This window comes from Eubalaena glacialis, chromosome X, assembly GCF_028564815.1.
Source record: "Eubalaena glacialis isolate mEubGla1 chromosome X, mEubGla1.1.hap2.+ XY, whole genome shotgun sequence".
Lineage (NCBI taxonomy): Eukaryota > Metazoa > Chordata > Mammalia > Artiodactyla > Balaenidae > Eubalaena > Eubalaena glacialis.
In genome coordinates, this window is record NC_083736.1 from 104,680,204 (window position 1) to 104,701,767 (window position 21,564).

Here is a 21,564-nt window from a genome sequence, read left to right on the forward strand (position 1 = left end):
TTTTCTTGTAGACGTGGTGTCTTCCCAAGACTGCTACTTCTGGCTCTGCACACTTCCATGACAATTTCTTGAAATTCACAACTATCCAGTTTTCTGATATGTCAGTTTTCAGATTTTTCTAATCATTTTCTCTCTCATAAAGGAATCTTCTTTTTCCAGAAGTGATATTTTTCTGGTTCTACCTCTGCTCTCTTTGTTCCCGGCTCCTTTCTCCTGTTTTCCATATGGTCTATCTGATATTCTACTCAGGCTTGGACCCTGAACATGTTTGACTGGTTTGGAATGCTTAGTTCATACTTACAAGTATTTTAAAAATTGTACTAGTCTCTAAATCTTAACTAAGCTGTAGACAGGGGGTATTGAGAATTTAGTTTATTCCTCTTGATACAGATAATCATACATGATTTTCTGATGGTAATATAAAGATTCAGATTTTGGTAGCTGAATTTATCTTGTGGGAACCCAGAAATTCCTCAACTACTCTGTGCCTGTGAAAATATATTTATCCTGACTTTTTTCAGTTTGTTAAAATGATATGTAACATTATTTTATTATTATGATGTGGTGATATGTGAATATTTTACTGCCCTCTGTTAAGGCAAAATTGTTAACACTACTCAGATGTAATCAAACTCTCATTGCAATGTACTTATCAAAATGGAAAAAAATTTTAAAGTGCTAATTATAATATCTATCATTTCCAGGTGGAAGAGAATAATATTCCTAAACATTATGTTTATTATTATGCTCTTTTTATAGGATAATTAAAATGTAAAAATTATATAGCAAGACCATTTTGTAATCTCCACCATGTTTCACAACAAATCTGTTAAATTTTAATTATGTGGAACTTACATACTGAGAAGGAAATAATCTAGTTTTTGTTAGTGCTAGGCCTTTTATGCAGCCATCTGTGCTCAGCAAATCATAAAAACTGGAAAGGGTCTCTGAGCTCTTCTTAAAAGATTCCATTGCAAAGTCCATGTTCCTTTTTAACTGCCTTTGCCATCAGCTTGTTCACTTCAGAACATTTACACAGTTTTGCTTAACATATGATAATTTATTCAGTATTTGTCTGCTGGGTCTCTCCTGAAGTTTCTCACTAACTAAGAAAACAGTATAAACCAATTAAGAACCTAGATAACAAGAGACACTTTTAATTAACTCTGTGGAAATCATTTTAAAGATTCCCTTAATACAATGATTGTGACCAACTTGAAATTTATATTTGTTCTGCTTTTTACAACAAAATGAGCTCAATTAATTTGTATGTCTTCTCTGAGGCCAGGTTTTAGATTCCCATCTTGAAAGTCCTTGCTATGTTGTCAGTGCACAAGAGAAGTCAAAAAGTAAAGCAGTAACACAAAAACAGGTGAAATATTGCAACAGGGCACTATAGTCTACTTTCTCATTAGATTATATGGTAAAAATAGGTTTATTCATTTATTTGGCAAATATTTATTGGTCATCTAATAATGTGCCAAGCATTTTCAGGACCTTTAAACACACAGAGGAAAGACAGACTTTACTATCTAGTGAGGGAGAGAAATAAGTAAAACCAAAAATGATACTATTGTAGTGTCATGATAAGAGGGGTGCATACTGTGCTATGGGAGCACAGAGGAACCCATCCTTGGGGGTTAGCACAAGGCTTGGTAAGCTGAACAACACCTCTGCTAGGTGTCTTTTTGTGCAGGACAACTTTCTTGACTAGATGTGGTGGTTCTAGAACTAGACCTCATGTTCAACAAATGCTATGGGATTATGAAACAGGTTCAGTCAACATTATATTTTCATCTACTTGGAGAATATTTAAGACTTAATATGGAAATGGATAGGGAAATTATCTTTAGAGAGAATTGCATTGTCCTGTGCATGCTCTAGCATGGGGCAGAGGAAGACTCTTAAGTCTTAAGCAAGTTAGAGAGAGGCTTCAGGGTACCACTGGGAGAGTTTGAAAAGTGTTTATGAAGTTTGTGAGACATAAGACTGTTACTTGCCTGAAAAAGCTAAAGGTGAGAGACTAACTAGTACCATTGGCCCAAGGCTGTAAAATAAACAGGGCTCCGTTTACAGCAGGCTGAACTTCCTCTGAAAAGGGGCAAAGGTACATGTTTTTAAGAAGTAACTGTGGATCTTTTTAAAGAAAATCAGCCTGGTGAATCTTAGAAGGGACAATGGTGGGATGATCTAACTCCAATATTGCAATGAAACCCAAAGCTCATCAGATAAAGGGGAAGATTTTAAGAAATCAATTTTAAAAAGAGGCATTTTCTCATTAGAAGATCTACATTGAGAGGTCTCTTTTATGGAACCTCCAAAACGAACCCCACAAGTGAAAAAAACAATAATATTACATCTCTATATTCAGAGGACCACAGTGCTAGTTTAACATTTTTCTGCACTTTATGTTTCTTCCTCACTAAAAACTTTGTAGGGAACAGAAATCTTGGATAGTGAGCAAGGAGGAGGTGAATTAGAAAATAGAGTAGTCATGTACTATGCCCATCTACCCCAATTCCAGGTTTCTAGTTTGGGTCAGGCCCTACCTGGGAGAAGGGAAAAACTTTAAATTAGAGCTTAGAGTTTTAACTATTACACTGGACTGAACTAAAATAATGTAACTATTATATGGATTAGACCCTTAATGTTAAAACAAAGAGAATATTTGCTTATGATCCAAGAGGAACAAAAAACCTCTGGGACATGTGTGAGGGTCCAACCAGGAGTGGAAAAAAAGAAATAATCCCAGAGGAGGTTTTAAAGGACAATAGAAAATATGATAAAGTTGGTTTCTGCTTACAACCTATTGAGTGAGTCTTGGTCATTCAATAAACTAGTTAAGAAAAAATCAGAACACATGATCTGACAAATGGTGGCTAAGCAGAGAGAAAGGAAAAAGATACCCATGGTCCAACCCCTTGTTAGTATTTTGACATATGTCCTTTCAGTTATTTTAGGTATGTTTTCTTCACTTGTTTCTACTGTATCTATAAGCATACTAGACAAAAAGTTTTTCCTGATTTTTTTCCACCTAATTTTAAAATAAAAAACATTTTCAGTGTTACTACCATTACTTTGAACCAACAGGTTTTCCTTTTCCTTTACTATGGCTTATGCTTGATACATTAACATGCATAGATCCTAATTACACAGTTCATTGAGTTTTGATAACATTCATTCACGTAACCATCAACCAAAACAAGATAAAGAACGTTTCCATTTCCTTGAAAGTTCCTTGTGCCCCTTTAAAATTAAAATTCCCTACCCATGGGCAACCGTTGTTCTCAATTTTTTTTTTTCACCAAAGATTGGTTTTGGTTGCCTTCAGATTTCATATAAATGGAATCATACAGTTTGTGTTCCATTGTGTCTGGCTTTTTATGCTTAACATATTTTGAAGATTAATCCATGTCGTTGTGTGTATCAATAGTTAATTCCTTTTTATTGCTGAATAGTATTCCAATGTGTGAATACTTCACAATTTGGTTACCCATTCTCCTGTTGATAGACAGTTGGATTGTTTCTATTTTGGGGCTATTAAGAACAAGGCTACTCTGAATGTCATTGTAGAAATCTTTTTTTATATATGTATTTTAATTTCTCTTGAAATAGAATTATCGAGGCAAAGGTAGTTAATTATTTAACTTTTTTAGAAACTGCCAGTATTTTATCCCAAAGTGTTTGTGGTGTTCTTAATATGACTAGCAAGGTTTGAGAGTTCCTTACTGATAAGGAAATTCTACATGCTTACTGATAGTTGTTTTTCTTAGTCATTTTTCTTTAACTTTTCATTTTGAAATAATTACAAACTCACAAGAAGTTGCAAAAAGAGTAAATCTAATGCTATGAACCTTTCACCCAGCTTCCCCAAATGGTGATATCTTACATAAGGTAGTATAATATCAAAATTGTAAATTAACATTTGTACAATACTGTTGAGTAGACTACGGACCTTATTCAGTTTCATCAGCTTTACATGCACTCACTTGAACTGTGTGTGTGCATGCATGTGTAGATAAAGTTCTATGCAGTTAATATCCCGTGCGTAATGACAACCACAGTGACAACCACAATCAAGATGCAAAACTGTTCCATAACCACAGAGGAACTTCCCTGTGCTATGCTTTATTAGTAGCACCCTTCTACCCACCCCATCACTGTGCTCTAGCAACCACTAATCTGCTTTCAATCTCTATAGTTTTGCCATTTAAAATATATAAACGATAACTTTTTGAGATTGGCTTTTTCACTAAGCATAATGCCCTTGAGATGCATTTAAGTTGTTGCACGTGTCAATAGTTTGTTTTATTTTATTGATGGGTAGTATTCCATAATATAGATATGGCAGTTTTTTTAACCATTGAAGGGTAGCAGAATATGCTACCCTGAAATATGCCACTTTGGCATAAGTATTATTTTGAGCTAAAAGCACTTGAAAAACAGCAGATGCAAGAAGAGCACTCTAATCTCCCCTTTTCTTCCTGAAAAAAGGAGATAAAAAAAATTCCTGTGTGAAAGATGCCCTCCCTATACCAAGAAAACGAAGCACTCTTTGACAGGTGATAAAGCCAAGAAAATTCTGTACAACCAGACCTTGTTAAAATAATTCTTATCTACCTTTATCCTCTCCACATAGTTTAGTTACTTTTCCACAATTGCCTTTCTTTGTTCAACTCAATATAAAAGCACATAGGTTTCACCATTTATTTGGGTCTTCATTCCTTTTGAAGGCTCCCATGTCACATAAACTTACATTAATTTGTATGTTTTTCTCCTATTAATCTGTTTTATATCAATTTAATTCTCAGGCCTAGCCTAGAAACCATATACCTCCCCTGTACCATTCAACTGTTGAAGGACATCTGGGCTGGTTCCAGTTTTTGTGTCATAAATAGACATGTTATGAAATTTCATATATAGATGTCTGAGTGAATGTGAGTTTAACTTTCATTTCCCAGGAATAAATGCCCAAGAGTGCAATTACTAATTTGTATGGTGACTGTGTATTTACTTTTATAAGAAACTACCAAACTATTTTTCAGATTGGCTGTACCATTTTACATTCCCACCAGCAATTTATGCACAATTGTTTCTCTACATCCTCGCCAGCATTTGGTATTATCCTTTTTTTTTTTAACTTTATCTATTCTAATAGGCGATGTCGAACATCTTTTCATATGCTTATTTGCCATCCATACATACTCTTCAGTTAAATGTCTTTTCACATCATTTGCACATTATCTTATTGGATCTTTTTGGTTGTTTTATTGCTGAGTTTTGAGAGTCCTTTACATATGTTAGATTTAACATATATAACCACATATATAGATATGTGGTTTGCAAATATTTTCCCCAAATCTGTAGCTTGTCTTTTTATCCTCTTAACAGAATCTTTTTCAGAGCAAAAGTTTTTAATTTTGATAAAGTCCAGTTTATCTTGTGTCCCTTTTTTAGACTACTCTTTTTGTGTCATGTCTAAGAACTCATCATCCAGCCTTAGCTTCCAAAGATCTTTTTCTAAAAATTCTTCCAAATGTTTTAGAGTTTCACACTTTACATTTAAATTCATAATCAATTTTGAATAATTTGTGTATAATGTGAGAGCTTTATGTTAAGGTTCATTTTTTTGCCTGTGGATTTCTAAATTGCTCTAGCAGCATTTGTTAAGAAAACTATCCTCCATTGAATAATTTTTGCAACTTTGTAAAAAATCAGCTGGGAGTATTTGTGTGCATCTATTTCTGGGCTCTCTTTCCTGTTGCATTGATCTGTGTATCCATCCCTCGGCCGATAACACACTCCGCTGATTCTATATCTATATGGTAAGTTTTGACATCGGGTAGAGTGATTCATCCCACTATATTTTTCTTATAAATGTTCCATATAAATTTTAGATTAAGCTTGTCCATATCTACCTTGAAATCTTGATGGAATTTGGATAAAATTTGCATTAAATCTATATATCAATTTGGCGAAAATTGGCATCTTTACTATGTTGAGTGTTCCAATCCAGAAACGTACTATGTTATCTCCATTTATTTAAATCTTCTTTAATTTCTCTTTATCAGTATTTTGTTATTTATAGCATACAGTTCTCATAATTGTGCTAACTTTACACCAAAGTATTTAATTTTTTGGCTCAATTGTAAATGGTATTGTGCTTTCAATTTCAGTTTTTACATGTTCATTGCTAGAATATAGAAATAAGGTAAATGTGTATGTATTGATCTTGTATCCTGCAACTTTACTGAACTCATTAGTTCTAGGAATTTTTTGTAATTTCCATGGGATATTTTTCATAGATAATTGTGTCATCTGTAAATAAGGACAGATTTATTTTGCCCTTTCTCACTGTATGTCTTTTATTACCTTATTGCTATGGCAAGGACTTTCAGTACTATGTTAAATAAAAGTAGTGAGAGTGAACATCCCTTCCTTGTTTAGTCTTTTTGACTTTTGAAATTCTAGTAAGTAGTGGTATCTCACTGTATTTTAATTTACATTTCCTTAATGAATAAAGGTGCTTGAGAACCTTTTAACTTCCATTCTCATATCTTCTATTGGAAAGTTTCTTTTCTTATGTTCTATGCTAGAAGGATTAAAATATTAGATCTTTACATTTAGATGTTTAATATTAGACATAAAATAATTTTGGTATGTAGTAGAAGGTAGAGTTCCTTTCTCTTCCATGTGGATATCCTGTTGCAGTACAATTTGTTGCAAAACATTTTCTTTCTCCATTGCATTGAATTGGCAACTTAATTGAAAATCAGATGATATGTATGAATTTATTTCTGACATTCTATTCTGTTCCTTTGTCCAGTCCCACAATGTCCTAATTATTGTAGCTTTATAGATATCTTGAAATCAGATAGTGCTTAGTCATCAAAATGTGTACTTCTTATACAATATTTTTTTCTGGCTATTTCAAATCATTTTCATTTCTAAATAAACTTTAGAATCAAGTTGTGAATTTTTACAAAGAAGAAGCCTGCAGGAATTTTGAGGGGAGTATGTTGACTCTACTGTTAAAAATAGGGAGGATAATATCTTTAAAATATTAATTTCTCCTATCGATGAAAATATATCTTTTCATTTATTTAGGCCTTCTTAAATTCAATTTTAACTCTTTCATTGTTTTTTTTTAGCTACAAGTGCTTTTTTTTATGATTGCTTTATTGATTAAAATATGCGTCTTCAACTTACTTCAGTATCCATTAAATGCTTATTATGCCATTTTGCTTATAATGTAAGAAATGTAGATTATAACAGCATTTACTACTCTCCAAATCACTGTACTATTATTCTGCAAATTTCACTTTTACACATGTTGTAAACTCAGAAATGCAAACTATTTTAAGTTGATTATTGCTTTTTTTACACTTGGTTTTCCAGTCATTCATATCAAAGTAAAATTCTGTCTTTGTCCAGCGTTTCATCTTTCTTGGGTAAATACCTAGGAGTGAAATAGCTAAGATTTATGGTAGTTGTATATTCAAATTTTTAAGAAACTACCAAATTATTTTCCAGCATTTCTAGCATTTTACATTCCTACCAGCATTGTAAGAGTTTTCTAGTTGCCCTATATTCTTGCTGACTATTATAGTGATGCTTTTAAAGATAAGCCCCTCAAGTTTGAGTATAATGTTCCCTCCTTATGGTTTTAGTTTGTATTTCCTAAATGACTAATAACATTACATACCTTTTCATGAGTTTATTTGCCATCTGTATATCTTCTCTGATTAAGTATCTGTTAAAATCTTTCTTCTCTTTTTAATTAGGTTGTTTGTCTTTTTATAACTGAGTTGAAGAAGTTCTTTATATATCAATATTGCAGATACATGTCCTTTGTCAGATATAAGTTTTGCAAATATTTCTCCTACTCTAAATTTTTTTTCTGTTTCTTTTGAAGAATAAAGGTATTTTTTCTAATTTTGAAAATGTTCAGTTTGTGGATCTTTTAAATTCTGTGAGGGTTTTTGATTTATATTTTAAGACGTCTTATATTTAGATCTATGATGCAATTTTTTTTTAAACATCTTTATTGAAGTATAATTGCTTTACAATGGTGTGTTAGTTTCTGCTTTATAACAAAGTGAATCAGTTATACATATACATATGTTCCCATATCTCTTCCCTCTTGCATCTCCCTCCCTCGCACCCTCCCTATCCCACCCCTCTAGGTGGTCACAAAGCACCGAGCTGATCTCCCTGTGCTATGTGGCTGCTTCCCACTAGCTATCTATTTTACATTTGGTAGTGTATATATGTCCATGACACTCTCTCACCCTGCCACATCTCAGCCCTCCCCCTCCCCATATCCTCAAGTCCATTCTCTAGTAGGTCTGTGTCTTTATTCCCGTCTTGCCACTAGGTTCTTCATGACCTTTTTTTTTTTTCTTAGATTCCATATATATGTGTTAGCATACTGTATTTGTTTTTCTCTTTCTGACTTACTTCACTCTGTATGACAGACTCTAACTCCATCCACCTCATTACAAATACCTCCATTTCATTTCTTTTTATGGCTGAGTAATATTCCATTGTATATATGTGCCACATCTTCTTTATCCATTCATCCGATGATGGACACTTAGGTTGCTTCCATGTCCTGGTTATTGTAAATAGAGCAGCAATGAACATTTTGGTACATGACTCTTTTTGAATTATGGTTTTCTCAGGGTATATGCCCAGTAGTGGGATTGCTGGGTCGTATGGTAGTTCTATTTTTAGTTTTTTAAGGAACCTCCATACTGTTCTCCATAGTGGCTGTATCAATTTACATTCCCACCAACAGTGCAAGAGTGTTCCCTTTTCTCCACAGCCTCTCCAGCATTTATTGTTTGTAGATGTTTTGATGATGGCCATTCTGACTGGTGTGAGATGATACCTCATTGTAGTTTTGATTTGCATTTCTCTAATGATTAATGATGTTGAGCATTCTTTCATGTGTTTGTTGACAATCTGTATATCTTCTTTGGAGAAATGTCTATTTAGGTCTTCTGTCCATTTTTGGATTGGGTTGTTTGTTTTTTTGTTATTGAGCTGCATGAGCTGTTTGTAAATCTTGGAGATTAATCCTTTGTCAGTTGCTTCATTTGCAAATATTTTCTCCCATTCTGAGGGTTGTCTTTTGGTCTTGTTTATGGTTTCCTTCGCTATGCAAAAGCTTTTAAGTTTCATTAGGTCCCATTTGTTTATTTGTGTTTTTATTTCCATTTCTCTAGGAGGTGGGTCAAAAAGGATCTTGCTGTGATTTATGGCATAGAGTGTTCTGCCTATGTTTTCCTCTAAGAGTTTGATAGTGTCTGGCCTTACACTTAGGTCTTTAATCAATTTTGAGTTTATTTTTGTGTATGGTGTCAGGGAGTGTTCTAATTTCATACTTGTACATGTACCTGTCCAATTTTCCCAGCACCACTTATTGAAGAGGCTGTCTTTTCTCCACTGTATATGCTTGCCTCCTTTATCAAAGATAAGGTGACCATATGTGCGTGGGTTTATCTCTGGGCTTTCTATCCTGTTCCATTGATCTATATTTCTGTTTTTGTGCCAGTACCAAACTGTCTTGATTACTGTAGCTCTGTAATATAGTCTGAAGTCAGGGAGCCTGATTCCTCCAGCTCCATTTTTCGTTCTCAAGATTGCTTTGGCTATTCGGGGTCTTTTGTGTTTCCATACAAATTGTGAAATTTTTTGTTCTAGTTCTGTGAAAAATGCCAGTGGTAGTTTGATAGGGATTGCATTGAATCTGTAGATTGCTTTGGGTAGTAGAGTCATTTTCACAATGTTGATTCTTACAATCCAAGAACATGGTATATCTCTCCATCTATTTCAATCATCTTTAATTTCTTTCATCAGTGTCCTATAATTTTCTGCATACAGGTCTTTTGTCTCCTTAGGTAGGTTTATTCCTAGATATTTTATTCTTTTTGTTGCAATGGTAAACGGGAGTGTTTTCTTAATTTCACTTTCAGATTTTTCATCATTAGTATATAGGAATGCAAGAGATTTCTGTGCATTAATTTGTATCCTGCTACTTTACCAAATTCATTGATTAGCTCTAGTAGTTTTCTGGTAGCACCTTTAGGATTCTCTATGTATAGTATCATGTCATATGCAAACAGTGACAGATTTACTTCTTCTTTTCCGATTTGGATTCCTTTTATTTCTTTTTCGTCTCTGATTGCTGTGGCTAACACTTCCAAAACTATGTTGAATAATAGTGGTGAGAGTGGGCAACCTTGTCTTGTTCCTGATCTTAGTGGAAATGGTTTCAGTTTTTCACCATTGAGGACAATGTTGGCTGTGGGTTTGTCATATATGGCCTTTATTATGTTGAGGAAAGTTCCCTCTATGCCTACTTTCTGCAGGGCTTTTATCATAAATGGGTGTTGAATTTTGTCAAAAGCTTTCTCTGCATCTATTGAGATGATCATATGGTTTTTCTCCTTCAATTTGTTAATATGGTGTATCACGTTGATTGATTTGCGTATATTGAGAAATCCTTGCATTCCTGGAATAAACCCCACTTGATCATGGTGTATAATCCTTTTAATGTGCTGTTGGATTCTGTTTGCTAGTATTTTGTTGAGGATTTTTGCATCTATGTTCATCAGTGATATTGGCCTGTAGTTTTCTTTCTTTGTGGCATCTTTGTCTGGTTTTGGTATCAGGGTGATGGTGGCCTCGTAGAATGAGTTTGGGAGTGTTCCTCCCTCTGCAATATTTTGGAAGAGTTTGAGAAGGATAGGTGTTAGCTCTGCTCTAAATGTTTGATAGAATTCGCCTGTGAAGCCATCTGGTCCTGGGCTTTTGTGTGTTGGAAGATTTTTAATCACAGTTTCAATTTCAGTGCTTGTGATTGGTCTGTTCATATTTTCTATTTCTTCCTGGTTCAGTCTCGGCAGGTTGTGCATTTCTAAGAAACTGTCCATTTCTTCCAGGTTGTCCATTTTATTGGCATAGAGTTGCTTGTAGTAATCTCTCATGATCGTTTGTATTTCTGCGGTGTCAGTGGTTACTTCTCCTTTTTCATTTCTAATTCTATTGATTTGAGTCTTCTCCCTTTTTCTCTTGGTGAGTCTGGCTAATGGTTTATCAATTTTGTTTATCTTCTCAAAGAAACAGCTTTTAGTTTCATTGATTTTTGCTATTGTTTCCTTCATTTCTTTTTCATTTATTTCTGATCTGATCTTTATGATTTCTTTCCTTCTGCTAGCTTTGGGTGTTTTTTGTTCTTCTTTCTCTAATTGCTTCAGGTGCAAGGTTAGGTTGTTTATTCAAGATGTTTCCTGTTTCTTGATGTAGGCTTGTATTGCTATAAACTTCCCTCTTAGAACTGCTTTTGCTGCATCCCATAGGTTTTGGGTCGTCGTGTCTCCATTGTCATTTGTTTCTAGGTATTTTTTGATTTCCCCTTTGATTTCTTCAGTGATTACTTCGTTATTAAGTAGTGTATTGTGTAGCCTCCATGTGTTTGTATTTTTTACAGATCTTTTCCTGTAATTGATATCTAGTCTCATAGCGTTGTGATCGGAAAAGATACTTGATATGATTTCAATTTTCTTAAATTTACCAAGGCTTGATTTGTGACCCAAGATATGATCTATCCTGGAGAATGTTCCATGAGCACTTGAGAAAAATGTGTATTCTGTTGTTTTTGGGTGGAATGTCCTATAAATATCAATTAAGTCCATCTTGTTTAATGTATCATTTAAAGCTTGTGTTTCCTTATTTATTTTCATTTTGGATGATCTGTCCATTGGTGAAAGTGGGGTGTTAAAGTCCCCTACTATGATTGTGTTACTGTCGCTTTCCCCTTTTATGGCTGTTAGTATTTGCCTTATGTATTGAGGTGCTCCTATGTTGGGTGCATAAATATTTACAATTGTTATACATTCCTCTTGGATCGATCCCTTGATCATTATATAGTGTCCTTCTTTGTCTCTTGTAATACTCTTTATTTTAAAGTCTATTTTGTGTGATATGAGAATTGCTGCTCCAGCTTTCTTTTGATTTCCATTTGCATGGAATATCTTTTTCCATCCCCTCACTTTCAGTCTGTATGTGTCTCTAGGTCTGAAGTGGGTCTCTTGTAGACAGCATATATATGGGTCTTGTTTTTGTATCCATTCAGCCAGTCTGTGTCTTTTGGTGGGAGCATTAATCCGTTTACATTTAAGGTAATTATCGATATGTATGTTCCTATTCCCATTTTCTTAAATGTTTTGGGTTTGTTATTGTAGGTGTTTTCCTTCTCTTGTGTTTCTTGCCTAGAGAAGTTCCTTTAGCATTTGTTGTAAAGCTGGTTTGGTGGTGCTGAACTCTCTCAGCTTTTGCTTGTCTGTAAAGGTTTTAATTTCTCCATCAAATCTGAATGAGATCCTTGCTGGGTAGAGTAATCTTGGTTGTAGGTTTTTCTCCTTCATCACTTTAAGTATATCCTGCCACTCCCTTCTGGCTTGCAGAGTTTCTGCTGAAAGATCAGCTGTTAACCTTATGGGGATTCCCTTGTGTGTTATTTGTTGTTTTTCCCTTGCTGCTTTTAATATGTTTTCTTTATATTTAATTTTTGATAGTTTGATTAATATGTGTCTTGGCGTGTTTCTCCTTGGATTTATCCTGTATGGGACTCTCTGTGCTTCCAGGACTTGATTAACTATTTCCTTTCCCATATTAGGGAAGTTTTCCACTATAATCTCTTCAAATATTTTCTCAGTCCCTTTCTTTTTCTCTTCTTCTTCTGGGACCCCTATGATTCGAATGTTGGTGCGTTTAATGTTGTCCCAGAGGTCTCTGAGACTGTCCTCAGTTCTTTTCATTCTTTTTTCTTTATTCTGCTCTGCAGTAGTTATTTCCACTATTTTATCTTCCAAGTCACTTATCCGTTCTTCTGCCTCAGTTATTCTGCTATTGATCCCATCTAGAGTATTTTTAATTTCATTTATTGTGTTTTTCATCGTTGCTTGGTTCCTCTTTAGTTCTCCTACGTCCTTGTTAAATGTTTCTTGCATTTTGTCTATTCTATTTCCAAGATTTTGGATCATCTTTGCTATCATTATTCTGAATTCTTTTTCAGGTAGACTGCCTATTTCCTCTTCATTTGTTAGGTCTGGTGTGTTTTGACCCTGCTCCTTCACCTGCTGTGTGTTTTTTTGTCTTCTCATTTTGCTTATCTTACTGTGTTTGGGGTCTCCTTTTCACAGGCTACAGGTTCGTAGTTCCCGTTGTTTTTGGTATCTGTCCCCAGTGGCTAAGGTTGGTTCAGTGGGTTGTGTAGGCTTCCTGGTGGAGGGGAATAGTGCCTGTGTTCTGGTGGATGAGGCTGGATCTTGTCTTTCTGGTGGGCACGTCCACATCTGGTGGTGTGTTTTGGGGTGTCTGTGGCCTTATTATGATTTTAGGCAGCCTCTCTGCTAATGGATGGGGCTGTGTTCCTGTCTTGCTAGTTGTTTGGCATAGGGTGTCCAGCACTGTAGCTTGCTGGTCGTTGAGTGAAGCTGGGTCTTGATGTTGAGATGGAGATCTCTGACAGATTTTCGCCGTTTGGTATTACGTGGAGCTGGGAGGTCTCTTGTGGACCAGTGTCCTGAAGTTGGCTCTCCCACCTCAGAGGCACAGCCCTGATGCCTGGCTGGAGCACCAAGAGCCTTTCATCCACATGGCTCAGAATAAAAGTGAGAAAAAATAGAAAGAAAGAAAGAAAGAGGATAAAATAAAATAAAATAAAGCTATTATAATAAAAAATAAGAAAAAAATTATTAAGAATAAATTTATTAAGAAAAATTTTTTTTAATTTTTAAAAATAGATTTATTAATTTTTTATAATAAAAAATAAGAAAAAAATTTAAGAAAAAAATTTACTAAGAAAAAATTTTTTTTAATTTTTTAAAAATAGAAAATAAGGAAAAAATTATTAAGAAAACATTTATTAGGGAAAAAAAATTTTTTTTAAGTAAAAAGAAAAAAAACGGACGGACCTAACCCTAGGACTAACGGTGAAAGCAAAGCTATACAGACAAAATCTCACCCAGAAGCATACACATATACACTCACAAAAAAAGGAAAAGGGGAAAAATTAATATATCCTGCTCCCAAAGTCCACCTCCTGAATTTGGGATGATTCGTTGTCTATTCAGGTATTCAACAGATGCAGGCACATCAAGTTGTTTGTGGAGCTTTAATCCACTACTTCTGAGGCTGCTGGGAGAGATTTCCCTTTCTCTTCTTTGTTCGTACAGCTCCCGGGGTTCAGCTTTGGATTTGGACCCGCCTCTGCATGTACGTCGCCTGAGGGCGTCTGTTCCCCACCCAGACAGAAGGGGGTTAAAGGAGCAGCTGATTTGGGGGCTCTGGCTCAGTCAGGCTGGGGGGAGGGAGCGGTACAGAGGAGGCGGGGCGAGCCTGCAGCGGCAGAAGCCGGCGTGACGTTGCAGCAGCCTGAGGTGCGCCGTGTGTTCTCCCGGGGAAGTTGTCCCTGGATCACGGGACCCTGGCAGTGGCGGACTGCACAGGCTCCCAGGAGGGGACGTGTGGATAGTGACCTGTGCTTGCACACAGGCTTCTTGGTGGCGGCAGCAGCAGCCTTAGCGTCTCATGCCCGTCTGTGGGGTCCGCGCTGATAACCGCGGCTCGCGCCCGTCTCTGGGGTCCGCGCTGATTGCCGCGGCTCACGCCCGTCTCTGGAGTTCGTTTAGGCGGCACTCTGAATCCCCTCTCCTTGCGCGCCGCGAAACAAAGAGGCGAGAAAAAGTCTCTTGCCTCTTCGGCATCTCCAGACTTTTTCTCGGGCTCCCTCCCGGCTAGCTGTGGTGCGCTAACCCCTTCAGGCTGTGTTCACGCCGCCAACCCCAGTCCTCTCCCTGTGATCCAAGGGAAGCCGGAGCCTCAGCTCCCAGCCCCTGCCCACCCCGGCGGGTGAGCAGACAAGCCTCTCGGGCTGGTGAGTGCTGCTCGGCGCCGAGCCTCTGTGCGGGAATCTCTCCGCTTTGCCCTCCACACCCCTGTGGCTGCGCTCTCCTCCGTGGCTCCGAAGCTTCCCCCCTCTGCCACCTGCAGTCTCCGCCCGCGAAGGGGCTTCCTAGTGTGTGGAAACCTTTCCTCCTTCACAGCTCCCTCCCACTGGTGCAGGTCCCGTCCCTATTCTTTTGTCTCTGTTATTTCTTTTTTCTTTTGCCCTACCCAAGTACGTGGGGATTTTCTTGCCTTTTGGGAGGTCTGACGTCTTCTGCCAGCGTTCAGTGGGTGTTCTGTAGGAGCAGTTCCACGTGTAGATGTATTTCTACTGTATCTGTGGGAAGGAAGGTGATCTCCGCGTCTTACTCTTCCACCATCTTGCCCAGACCTGCTATGATGCAATTTGAATGAATTTTTGTTTACGGTGTGAGCCAAAAGTGGTAGGCCATAAGGGTTTCCAATTATTTGTTTTATTGGTATTTTGTGGTTGTTTCAGAGTTTAAAGTGTACTTCTTTAACTTATTATGATCTTCAAGTTATATATTATTACTTCATATATAGTATAAGAACCATACAATAGTAGATTTCCATTTTCTCCTTGTGGCTTCTGAGCAATTGTTGTCATACATTTTACATCTTCATTTCTTGTAACCCCCATAATACATTGTTAGTATTTTGCTTAAAATAATCAATTAGATATTTAAAGCAAAACACTTTATATATATACTCACATATTTATCATTTCCATGCTTTTCATTACTTCTATATATAGATTCAGATTTCTATCTGGTTTTAGTTTCCTTCTGCCTGAAGGACCTCTTTTATTGTTTCCTATGATTTAGGTCTGCTAGTGATGAAATCTTTCAACTTTTGTATGTCTGACAAAAATTTTTCATTATAATTTTTGAAATATTTTCACTGGTTATAAATTCCAGTTTGTTAGGGCTTTTAAAAAATATTTTAGTACTTTAAACATGATGCTCTATAACCTTCTACCTTGCCTTTTCCCAAAGAGAAGTCTGCTGCCATCATATATTTCTCCTGTTTAAGTGAGATGTTTTTCCTGTACTCTTAAAAGGGGAAGATAGATGCTTTCCTAGTTTCTCAACTCTAAGATTTCTTCTTTGTTGTTTTCATGAAGTGTTAAAATAATATGGCTTTTTTTCAGTGCTGTTGTCTGAATATTTGTGTCCCCCCAAATTCATATGTTTGAAAACCTAACCCTCAAAGGTGATGGCATTAGTAGGTGGGTCCTTTGTGTGGTGATTAAGTTATGAGAGCAGAGCCCTCATGAATGGAATTAGTACCATTATAAAAGATCCAACTAAGCTCCCTAGCCCCTCTGCCATGTGAGGATATAAGGAGAAATCTGCAACCAGGAAGAGAGCCCTCACCCAATTATGCTGGTACTCTGATCTGGGACTTCTAGCATCCAGAACTGTGAGAAATTGATTTCTGTTGTTTATAAGCTACCCAGTCTGTGGGTTTTTGTTTTTTTTTTTAATAGCAGCCTGAATGGACTCACACATTAAGATTATGCCTTATCTGCTCCTTTCCCCCATATGGATCTTGACTTCAATTTACTTTTCCCTGAGTTTCAATGATGTGTTCATATTAGATTATACTCCCAGTAGTTTCTCCTCCAAGTGAGTAAAACTTAGATTTGGTTGGTTTATTTTGAGTTCATAGGACAAGAGAGTATCCTTCACCATCAGACCTTTATTATGTACTTATGCAAGGAGGACTGAAACAGAGGTTAAAATATAATGTAAAATAAGTTTTTGAGTCTGAATCTTATATGTTGGAATGTGCAATATTTATACAACCTGTAGAGTTTGAGGTTCCCCTTTTATACTACAAAAAAAAGAAAAAAGAAAGATAAATGAAGAACCATTTACTTGCCTGTTGTCTAATTTAACTAGGAGTAAGATCTAGATTACTTACCAAATTAGAAGTGATTTCCATCATATGAAACAGAAAAACACAACTACACTCAAAACCTCTCTCTCGACAGACTGTTGCTTGAAGGCCAGGAGGATTTTATATCATCAGATTGCCTTCCAACAGCTGGATCTTTTTTTGTCATTTTCACTTGCTGCGTCAGGTTTGCGTGATTTCTGCACGTGTTCATGTTTTGTGTTCGACCCAAAGGCATGCTTCTTGCCCTTGGGATCAAGAGTTGGTCACATTCAAGACACCTTCAGCAGCAACTGTTGGGAAGAATGCAATTGACTTGTCAGGAGTTCTCAAATTGCTGTGACTTTTGAATGAAATAGTGCTTGCAAAGTTTGGCAAATAGAAATAGAGACCTTCAAGATGGCAGAGGAGTAAGACGTGGAAATCACCTTCCTCCCCACAAATACATCAGAAATACATCTACATGTGGAACAACCCCTAAAGAACAACTATTGAAACCTGGCAGAAGACCTCAAACTTCCCAAAAGCCTCAGGAGCAGCAGATAAATTTCCACAATCAACTTGATGTACCCTGCATCTGTAGAATACCTGAATAGACAACGAATCATCCCAAAATTGAGGCGGTGGATTTTGGAACAACTGTAGACTTGGGATTTGCTTTCTGCATCTAATTTTTTTCCGGTTTTATGTTTATCTTAGTTTAATATTTAGAGTTTATTATCATTGGTAGATTTGTTTATTGATTTGGTTGCTCTCTTCCTTTTTTTATATATAGATATATATATTTCTTTTTCTCTTTTTGTGAGGATGTATGTGTATGCTTCATCGTGTGATTTTGTCTGTATAGCTTTGTTTTACCATTTGTCCTAGGGTTCTGTCTATCCGTTTTTTGTTTGTTTTTTACTATAGATTTTAGTGCTTGTTAACACTGGTGGATTTCTTTTTTGGTTTGGTTGCTCTCTTCTTGCTTTCTTTCATTTTTTTATCACTTTTTCGTTTTTTTATTTTAATAATTTAAAAAATTTTTTTATTTTAATCACATTATTTTGTTTTATTTTTCTTTCTTTTATTCTCCCTTTTCTTCTGAGCCATGTGGCTGACAGGGTCTTGGTTCTCTGGCTGGGTGTCAGGCCTGTGCCTCTGAGGTGAGAGAGTTGAGTTCAGGACATTCGTCCACCAGAGACCTCCCGGCTCCATGCAATATCAAACAGTGAAAGCTCTCCCAGAGATCTCCATCTCAATGATAAGACCCAGCTCCTCTCAACAACCAGCAAGCAGTAGTGCTGGACACCCTATGCCAAACAACTAGCAAGACAGGAACACAACCCCACCCATTAGCAGAGAGGCTGCCTAAAATCATAATAAGGTCACAGGCACCACAAAACACACCACCTGACGTGGTCCTGCCCACCAGAAAGACAAGATCCAGCCTCATCGACCAGAACACAGGTACCAGTCCCCTCCACCAGGAAACCTACACAACCCACTGAACCAACCTTACCCACTGGGGGCAGACACCAAAAGCAATGGGAACTGTGAATCTGCAGCCTGCAAAAAGGGGACCCCAAACACAGTAAGTTAAGCAAAATGCAAAAATAGAGAAACACACAGCAGATGAAGGAGCAAGGCAAAAACCCACCAGACGAAACAAATGAAGAGGAAATAGGCAGTCTACCTGAAAAAGAATTCAGAGAAATGATAGTAAAGATGATCACAAATCTTGGAAATAGAATGGAGAAAATAAAAGAAAGGTTTAACAAGGACCTAGAAGCAAAAAAGAGCAAACAAACAATGATGAATAACACAATAAATGAAATGTAAAATTCTCTAGAAGGAACCAATAGCAGAATAATAGAGGCGAAGAACGCATAAGTGTCCTGGAAGATAATATAGTGGCAATAACTACCGCAGAGCAGAATAAAGAAAACTGAATGAAAAGAATTGAGGACAGTCTCAGAGACCTTGGGGACAACATTTAATGCACCAACATTCTAATTGTAGGGGTCTCAGAAGAAGAAGAGAAAAAGAAAGGGACTGAGAAAATATTTGAAGAGATTATAGTTGAAAACTTCCCTAATATGGGAAAGGAAATAGTCAGTCAAGTCCAGGAAGTACAGAGAGTCCCATACAGGATAAACCCAAAAAGAAACATGCCAAGACACATATTACTCAAACTATCAAAAATTAAATACAAAGGAAAACTATTAAAAGCAGCAAGGGAAAAACAACAAATAACACACAAGGGAATCCCCATAAGGTTAACAGCTGATCTTTCAGCAGAAACTCTGCAACCCAGAAGGGAGTGGCAGGACATATTTAAAGTGATGAAAGGGAAAAACCTACAACCAAGATTCCTCTACCCAGCAAGGATCTCATTCAGATTCAAAGGAGAAATTAAAACCTTTACAGAAAAGCAAAAGCGAAGAGAATTCAGGACCACCAAACCAGATTTACAACAAATGCTAAAGCAACTTCTCTAGGCAGGAAACACAAGAGAAGGAAAAGACCTACAATAACAAACCCAAAACATTTAAGAAAATGGTAATAGGAACACACATATCGATAATTACCTTAAATGTAAATGGATTAAATGCTCCAAACAAAAGACATAGACTGGCTGAATGGATACAAAAACAAGACCGGTATATATGCTGTCTACAAGAGACCCACTTCAGACCTAGAGACACATACAGACTGAAAGTGAGGGGATGGAAAAAGATATTCCATGCAAATGGAAATCAAGAGAAAGCTGGAGTAGCAATTCTCACATCAGACAAAATAGACTTGAAAACAAAAACTATTACAAGAGACAAAGAAGGACACTACATAATGATCAAGGGATCAATCCAAGAAGAAGATATAACAACTGTAAATCATTATGCACCCAACATACGAGCACCTCAATACATAAGGCAAATGCTAACAGCCATAAAAGGGGAAATTGACGGTAACACAATCATAGTAGGGGATTTTAACACCTCACTTTCACCAATGGACAGATCATCCAAAATGAAAATAAAATAGGAAACAGAAGCTTTAAATGGTGCATTAAACAAGATGGACTTAATTGATATTTATAGGACATTCCATCCAAAAACAGCAGATTACACTTTCTTCTCAAGTGCTCATGGAACATTCTCCAGGATAGATCATATCTTGGGTCACAAATCAAGACTTGGTAAATTTAAGAAAACTGAAATCGTATCAAGTATCTTTTCTGACCACAACACTATGAGACTAGATATCAATTACAGGAAAAATCTGTAAAAAATACAAACACTTGGAGGCTAAACAATACGCTAGTAAATAACGAAGTGATCACTGAAGAAATCAAAGAGGAAATCAAAACACACCTAGAAACAAATGACAGTGAAAACACGGCAAACCAAAACCTATGGGATGCAGCAAAAGCAGTTCTAAGAGGGAAGTTTATAACAATACAATCCTACTTCAAGAAATAAGAAACATCTCAAATAAACAACGTAATCTTACACCTAAAGCAATTAGAGAAAGAAGAACAAAAAACACCCAAAGTTAGCAGAAGGAAAGAAATCATAAAGATCACATCAGAAATAAATGAAAAAGAAATGAAGGAAATGATAGCAAAGATCAATAAAATGAAAAGCTGGTTCTTTGAGAAGATAAACAAAATTGATAAACCATTAGCCAGACTCATCAAGAAAAAAAGGGAGAAGACTCAAATTAACAGAATTAGAAATGAAAAGAAGTAACAACTGACACTGCAGAAATACAAAGGATCATGAGAGATTACTACAAGCAACTCTATGCCAATATAATGGACAGTCTGGAAGAAATGGACAAATTCTTAGAAAAGGACAACCTTCCAAGACTGAACCAGGAGGAAATAGAAAATATAAACAGACCACTCACGAGTACTGAAATTGAGACTGTGATTAAAAATCTTCCAACAAACAGAAGCTCAGGACCAGAAGGCTTCACAGGCGATTGCTATCAAATATTTAGAGAAGAGCTAAAACCTATCCTTCTCAAACTCTTCCCAAATATAGCAGAGGGAGGAACACTCCCAAACTCATTCTACGAGGCCACCATCACCCTGATACCAAAACCAGACAACGATGTCAAAAAGAAAGAAAACTACAGGCCAATATCACTGATGAACATAGATGCAAAAATCCTCAACAAATTACCAGCAAGCAGAATCCAACAGCACATTACAAGGATCATACACTATGATCAAGTGGGGTTTATCCCAGGAATGCAAGGATTCTTCAATATATGCAAATCAATCAATGTGATACACCATATTAACAAGCTGAAGTAGAAAAACCACATGATCATCTCAATAGGTGCAGAAAAAGCTTTCGACAAAATTCAACACCCATGTATGATAGAAACCCTCCAGAAAGTAGGCATAGAGGGAACTTACCTCAACATACTAAAGATCACATATGACAAACCCACAGCCAACATCATTCTCAATGGTGAAAAACTGAAACGATTTCCTCTAAGATCAGGAACAAGACAAGGTTGTCCACTCTCACCACTGTTATTCAACATAGTTTTGGAAGTTTTAGCCACAGCGATCTGAGAAGAAAAAGAAATAAAAGGAATCCCAATCGGAAAAGAAGAAGTAAAGCTGTCACTGTTTGCAGATGACATGATACTATACATAGAGAATCCTAAAGGTGCTACCAGAAAACTACT